At 35.1% G+C, this 7,912-nt stretch overlaps 1 non-coding gene across 1 annotated transcript; it reads right to left on the reverse strand.

The window, feature by feature from the left end:
* Nucleotides 1-221: 221 nt before the first annotated feature.
* Nucleotides 222-303, reverse strand: TRNAS-CGA (transfer RNA serine (anticodon CGA)). Its single transcript has one exon. It is a non-coding gene; the product is annotated as a tRNA-Ser (tRNA).
* Nucleotides 304-7,912: the final 7,609 nt, after the last annotated feature.

Consider the following 7,912-nt stretch of genomic DNA (forward strand, 5'->3'; position numbering starts at 1 on the left):
GCTTCGTGCTTTTCCGAAATGGCATTTATGATCAAGCCGAGTACGCAGGTCTTTCCATTGCCAGATATTGTTTTTACGATCACGTTATCGACATTTATTCTCTCTTTATTTAATACATTCTTTCTGTATTACCCAAGTATGTAATGGCATTCATTACCGCTGAACTGGCACCAAACTTGCATACATTAACGGTCATCATTAAGCCGAAAATTTAATAGGCACGCTGTGGACAGGATTCGAACCTGTGCGGGCAGTGCCCAATGGATTTCGAGTCCATCTCCTTAACCACTCGGACACCACAGCTTGTTACAAGTAAGGCGTCACAGCTGACGGGTTAACCTAATCTAACCGCTGCCGAAAACCTCTAAATTGGATTGCGACCCGTATCGTCGCATTGTGGCCCCCGACATTATCGCTAGGAACGACTGTCCGACGGACCAGAGTTCCAGGCGAAGGTGCTTTTTGTTGTCATGGTCTGGTATTGCCTTCTCCCTCTCTCCCTCCCCTGGAAAATCAATACCTCTCTCTCTCTCTCTCTCTCTCTCTCTCTCTCTCTCTCTCTCTCTCTCTCTCTCTCTCTCTCTCTCTGAGATGCGTCGTAACTAGCTCGTTGCTTTTACGCACATTCATGCGTAAGGATATCATTTACTCTGCAACACGCCTTTAAAATGCACACACGTACATGCCTGCGCATACACATGAGCGTAAACAAATGCACATAAGCCTCGCATGCATACTTACGCGTAGGCACCTATTCCCACGCAGACATATAAGCGTTTACTGGCTCTGGTGCTTGCTTGCTTGCACACACACATTCACCTGCCATAGCTAATCAGGTGCTCAAACGTATGCACACATTCTGACCGGCCAAACGTTCTCTAGTCTTGGGTAGTGCCGTAGCCTCTATACCATGGTCTTCCACTGTCTTGGGTTAGAGTTCTCTTGCTTGAGGGTACACTTGGGCACATTATTCTATCTAGTTTCTCTTCCTCTTGTTTTGTTAAAGTTTTTATAGGTTATATAGGAAATATTTATTTCAATGTTTTTACTGTTCTTAAAATATTTTATGTTTCCTTTCCTCACTGGACTATTTTCCCTGTTGGGGCCCCTGGGCTTATAACATCCTGCTTTTCCAACTATGGTTGTAGCTTAGCATTTAATAATAATAATGATAATAATAATAATAATAATAATATGCTGTTATATGCCACCGCCAGAAGAGCATTATTATTATTCTGATGATGTGTGATGTTTAGTACTTGGTTAAATTTCCGTCGTACTTGTGTTTTTTTTTTTTTTTTTTTTTTTTTTTTTTTTTTTTTTTTTTTATTCTGTATTCCCTCAATTCCTTAGTACTTTGTAGATATGGAACATCAAAAAACTGATAAACTCGAGATGCCAAACGTTATTTTGGCCAGATTCATTGATGATTATTATTATTATTATTATTATTATTATTGGGCAATCTGGATAAAATTTTTGTAATCATATTAATTGGAAAGATGATTATTATGAATTTAATTATTGTTATTCATAGTTCGCGCTTATTGATATGGTGATATAAGAAAGGCAGACGGAAAAGCAACAAGCTTGCCAAAGAAGCTTAGCCAAAATGGAACGAAAAGCATCCCAAAATACACGTAGGAATAATAAACCAAACCAATATTCACTGGTGCATATTAAAATTCTGAATTGTCATTCAATCACATCATTTACAGCATATGTTTCAAGGACTTCTTTTATATTCAACTTTTTACTTTCCATTGTGTGGTTGGGTTCTCAATTGCATTGTTTTCTGCGCTTTACTTCCTTACCCCCTACGATAATTCTCTGCCTAACGCTGCAAAGTGTTCAATCTAGTCTTGCTCTAACATTACTTGAAGTGTGAACAATTCCCTCAGACTGTCCTACGAAGTCTAGAAATTTGACTGGTCTGATAATATTCTTTACTTTTTTTTTCCAAGAGGTTGTCTTTCTTTCTATTGGGGTTGATTCTCACTTTATTTCTCCTCCCAATTATCTTATTTCATAAAGCCTTGAAACCCTTGCCAAAGGTCTAGTTTAATAATAATAATGATAATAATAATAATAATAATCTTTATTTCAGCAAGAGCCATATACAGAGTTACATTAGGGGTACAGTGATCTTACACTTTTGATATCAGCAAAAAAGATGGAAATATGCAATAATATCAGTGATATAGTACGAACATGAATTAGCAGGTTGACTACAGAGTTCAAAGGTCTGGGTAATAAAATTACAATAGTATTATCGCTTAATAATGACAACTTGCATATCAGCAAACAAAAAGAGAGAGAGAAAAAAAAATGGCGATGACAATGATAATTATGTTGGAACAAAAATTGCTTGGATAATGATAGAACTCAGGGGAAAAAAAATCTAATCACAGAGCAGGTTGTGTGAAGGAAATACAGGACTTCCAGACAACAAAGATGTAACATAATAAAACACGTTATCATAACATCACTGGGTATTATACCTAAGTTATTTAATGATGAAGATTTGGCATAGCCACACTAACAAAGATTAGTAAATACAATTCATTGCACTGACGCTTTTATTCCAGGTTTCCCACATTTTGGATTTTATTCTCGCTGCACTTACAAGCACATTTTGAATTAGGGGATTTTCACTAGTTCGTAAGCGGGAGGTGAGACTTACTATAGAGCGTCAAATGATGGTTTTTAGGTTATCCAGTCTATTTTCAACAAACATCGCTGAAGCTGATTATTTGAGTGGGGATACCTTAACGTGGTAGGAATGGTTTGAGAAATGCCAAAATCAGCAAAGCTGTATTAGTCAGGGCCACCCATACTAGGTTGGTTTGCTGTGAGCCTTCAGACGAAATTCTCCCACCATCGTCAATTCGCATTGGCTAGCGTGGTGATGAAAACTAGCTAAACCCTAAACATGAGTTGACATGACTGAACGTGCAATTTATTCATTATCGAGTGTTTAACCATTTTTGGCCGGGAAGAAGGCTAAAAACTGATAACCTAATGCACAGACGCTGAGACAAATCTCTGTCTTGAGACCATTGGTATATTATATTACTGATCAGTATAAGGTAACTGGTTGGTACACGAGATGAATTAACTGCAATGAAATGAGGCAAATACCGAATTCAACTATATTCAGAAGTAATTTTTCTTTTTCCTTTTGGTTTGAATCCTACCATTTGAGGTAAAGGCTCCCCCATTCCTCCTTCAATAAGATTTGAAGGCCGATCAAAAATGAGCAAGGTAATTTACAATGCAATTCGAAACACTTTCGTTAGTTTTTAGTTTCTTTAATAAACCTAGTCAACTTTTATCCTTTAAACCTAGATGTTCGTTAAGTATTGGAATGTTCCGGAATCGAAATTATTGCAGTTCATTTTAATCTTTGGCTTATTGTAGATGATAAGCACCTGAACTTGTTTATAACCTACATACACATGAAAGGTATCTTAAGAAGGCAATATGAAAAAAAGAATCGGTTATCCTATAAATCCCTTACTATTAAGAATTCTTCTGTTAGTGGAAGATTCTTAACCCACAAAGTTTATCCCACAGTTTTTCGTCTTTAGTAGCAGTATTTTAATGGCAGACGTTTTACATGTTGCAACCTTGTTACTTATCGGAAGCTTTTTATGGAAGAGAATTTTACCCATAAAGTGTTGTGAAAAACATTTAGCAAGGGGAGAAAACTCCTAAACAAACTCCCCAAAGAAAATGTTTATTTACATGCTTGTGGTTACGGCCCTATATCAAAAGGAAGGATTTTAGTCAACATTAGCCATTTACATATAGTGGAATTCCGTTAATATATTTGGAAAAAAAATTCTATCTGTCTCCTTAAAAATCTTGTAAAATAAGCATTATCATTTGCCTTTTAATTGATAAGATAAGAAAGGATAAGTGTCTTGAGGCAAGAGACTGGTATCTGATGTCACAATAACATCAACAACCGAGGATAATTTATAAACGCTTGCTTCACTATCATCATTATATATATTATTATTATTATTATTATTATTATTATTATTATTATTATTATTATTATTATACAACTCGAAATAAGGCAGAATGAAAGAATTAAAACACTTCTTCAGAATAGACTTTCTCAATAAGTCATTTTTGTGCAATTGAAGTTGACAGGCCTAATGTGTTTTTCAAAAGTAAATTTGTTGTAGAGAATCACACCTAAAATTTTAAAGTCTCAGAGTTAAAAGACATTATCAATGCCGAGATCGAGATGTTGAAGAGCAACTGTCCTTGACCTACTTACTGTAATACTTTTGAGTTTTGTTAGGATTCAACTTCATAACCCCATAATTTGCGCCATACAATAATGTATGGAATTGATGCAATGAGCGTACCATTTACGAAGTTTTATTGGCCTAAATATAGCTTTCTACCTACGTAGGATACGGCGAGTTAACCCTAAGCAACCCTAGGTAATGTCTTTGTATTGTGTGTACGGGTAGTTACCAGCATGTGAAGCGAATTCTTCAATCTATGGGTAGTACGTTAGCATGACATCGTGGTTTAGGAAAAGGGTGGGGGGACCTCTCTCTCTCTCTCTCTCTCTCTCTCTCTCTCTCTCTCTCTCTCTCTCTCTCTCTCTCTCTCTCTCTCTCTCTCTCTCTCTCTCTCTCTCATTTCGAATGAGAGAGAAAAAGAGACAAAAAATACGAATCTATGCTAAACAATTTATTAAAATTATTCAGTAAGGTAAATTATATCTTGAAAGCATAAGTAACCCAGACAGTGATATCCTCGGCACTGACTACCAAGCTCTCTTTACCTTCGAATATCTCGAACCTACAAAAAAATATAAAATAATCAACACCCAATAAGATCAAAGTTAATAAGTTGAAATTAAGATCAAAGTAATTTATAGGATTTTGCTGAAAATATGTAAATTAATATTAATTATAGGTTGCAAGCTTATTTATTAATAGGTTCGGTGAGTACGTATTTTTAAAACGGCAACTTTAAAGTCTAGTTCGGTGTGCCACGAGAATGAGACCTACCTTAAAGAATGCCTCGCACAGCCTTTTCAAGTAAAAGGATCCTCCATTAGCGTTGTTGAATTCACTGATAGTCGGCAGCACCATCTTCTCAGACGAAAGCATTTTTAATATAAGCAAATCCAGGAGAGCCACATTATCACCCATCCGTCAATCCAAAGGTAAGGATGATGCTTGCGAAGGTCCTACGGTTTATCCATACTTTTAGAATGGAACAACAGGTATCACCCTATAAAAATGGAAGGATGCTTTGGATAGTTAAATGTTTGCAGTGGAAGGAATCTGGTGTCCCGTCGGGGCTAACTTCCCAAGTAAACATCGTACAGTATACCGCGGATAAAAATAACAAGCGCAGCTATTAAAGGCAGTAAATGGGTCTTCATGTACTTACCAAACCAAATGTTAATCAAGGCTACTGGCCGAGACGCCGACAATGTAAAGATTGGTAGATAATTTTTACCCTAATTTTGAAAGTAACAAACACAAATATTTATCTTGTTGAATCTTTCACTGTTTTGAGTTAGAGTTCTCTTGCTTGAGAGTACACTCGGGCACACTATGCTATCTGATTTCTCTTCCTCCTGTTTTGTTAAAGTTTTTATAGTTTATATAGGAAATATTTATTTAAATGTTACTCTTAAAATATTCTATTTTTCCTTGTTTCCTTTCCTCACTGGGCTATTTTCCATGTTGGGGCCCCTGGGCTTATAGCATTCTGCTTTTCCAACTAGGGTTGTAGCTTAGAACATAATAATAATAGTAATAATAATCTGTCAACAATAAAAAATATCACGTATTAAATGTTTAAGCTCGCAGTGTATTTGTTCGATTTTAAGGATGAGGTTTATTTGTATTTGCCAAATGGAAGACATAATGTAGGTACCAAGTAGCAACCACCTGGTCCCTCATTTTGCCAGTTTACGCTATAGATAAGCCCAACTGTGGATGTCTTTGAAGTAGTTCATTCTAGTCAGTAGGTAAGAAATACTTGAGATGGAAGATAACGCATTAAGAATATAGTATATGATGCACATTTGGAGGTTTGTTAATGAGATTCATATACTTTTCGGGAATGTAAACTATTCTTATTTTACTACCAATGTTGATGAACCTATTTATTATAAATTCAGCATCTTGAAAAGTGAAATTTCTGTAAATATATTATTGATGTCTCAAGAGTTTTTGATCAGCTCTAAGTTTTTGTTTCAAAAGCGTGTATCGTAGCTTAGTAATTTATTTAATCGGTAAATTATTCAGGCCTCTCTCTCTCTCTCTCTCTCTCTCTCTCTCTCTCTCTCTCTCTCTCTCTCTCTCTCTCTCTCTCTCTCTCTCTCATACATGATCTTGATTCACGATCTGGGAATTTTTAAAGCTGTGATTGAGATTCCTATTAGCGATTGGCGTTACAAGAAATATGTATTGAAAATTCGTTCAAATAAAGCATCATATATGAAATGCACAGGTCTTGTAACAGACAAATAGATCGCTGCTCTTCAACAAGTGTAGTTGATTATATCGCCATAAATATGAAGAAATGACTGTATACTATTTTATTTTTCTGTCGTTATTGTGTAGTAAGAAAATATGATTTGTTTGTATTACGTTTTTCAATGCCCATTCCTTCATGAAAGAATTTGTTCTTTAACCTATTGAAACAAGGCAATATACATGTAAACTTTTAAAAGTATTCCCTAGTTCATCCCCCCTCCCCATGACTCATTGGGTTAATTACTATTAATGTTTACCACGTACAAACCTTCACACGGAACAAATCAAATCGAGTATTTACTTGTATGAGAGAGAGAGAGAGAGAGAGAGAGAGAGAGAGAGAGAGAGAGAGAGAGAGAGAGAGAGAGAGCGAGCGTCAATCTCAGCAATAATTCAATCTTATTTCTGGTAATAGGTTGCTAGTACCAGTTCACAAGGGATTGTGTCAGCAACCCGTTACTCATAGTTGTGGTCACCTGTACTAGTACTGGTTTGAGATTATTATTATTATAATTATCATTTTGTTATTATCAAAATATTGGTTCAAGTTCTGGTCTGCTTTACGAATATTGAATGGAACAGGTGATACGTTAAGTCAGGATTGTTTTGGAACTGCAAGTTGGAGTAGTTTATGTTTTAAGTTCTGTTTGTTGTATCCTTTTGCGACGGAAAATGACATGTATAGTTTTTCTTATATATATATATATATATATATATATATATATATATATATATATATATATATATATATATATATATATATATATATAACTTTAAGTTGTCAGTGAGTTCTTTAATCTTGGCTTGAAGGAAATAATTGTTACCTGACTTTTTTTCCCAGTCAAATCTGAATTTTAAATTTTATTTGGTGTGTTCTATTTTGTTCAAACTTTGAGCAAAAGTCGTCAACATTATCGGCATATGTATATTCAGAATGGTTAATTTTACAATTTTTTAAGATTTTTATACTAAAATTACCGGAAATTTCCTATAAGGTTCCCTTGGATTTGTCTTATAGGATGTAAGTCATGTTTTTATTTTTCGTATACATCGCTTCAAAATTATTAATGGTTGTGATTTTCGGCTTTTTTTCCTTTTCGGTTACCAAATATTTGTATATTTTTGCTCCTATGTCCTGGTATTTAAACCATATGGCCAGAAATTTGGCATAGAAATGCCTATAATATATGCCCACAGGACGTTACTCACAATTTTTGCATACACCACTTCATAATTTCTTCTAATTGTATCTGGGATCCATTTCAGGAAAAGATTATTATGGGCCAGTCCATAGTTGCGTGAGGAGGAAGATGGAATGAAATATGTTGTATTTGCTTGGTAAATGTTGCCTTTCTAGTTTAGCATATTACATTATATGAAATAATAGT

Source organism: Palaemon carinicauda, chromosome 20, assembly GCF_036898095.1.
Source record: "Palaemon carinicauda isolate YSFRI2023 chromosome 20, ASM3689809v2, whole genome shotgun sequence".
NCBI lineage: Eukaryota > Metazoa > Arthropoda > Malacostraca > Decapoda > Palaemonidae > Palaemon > Palaemon carinicauda.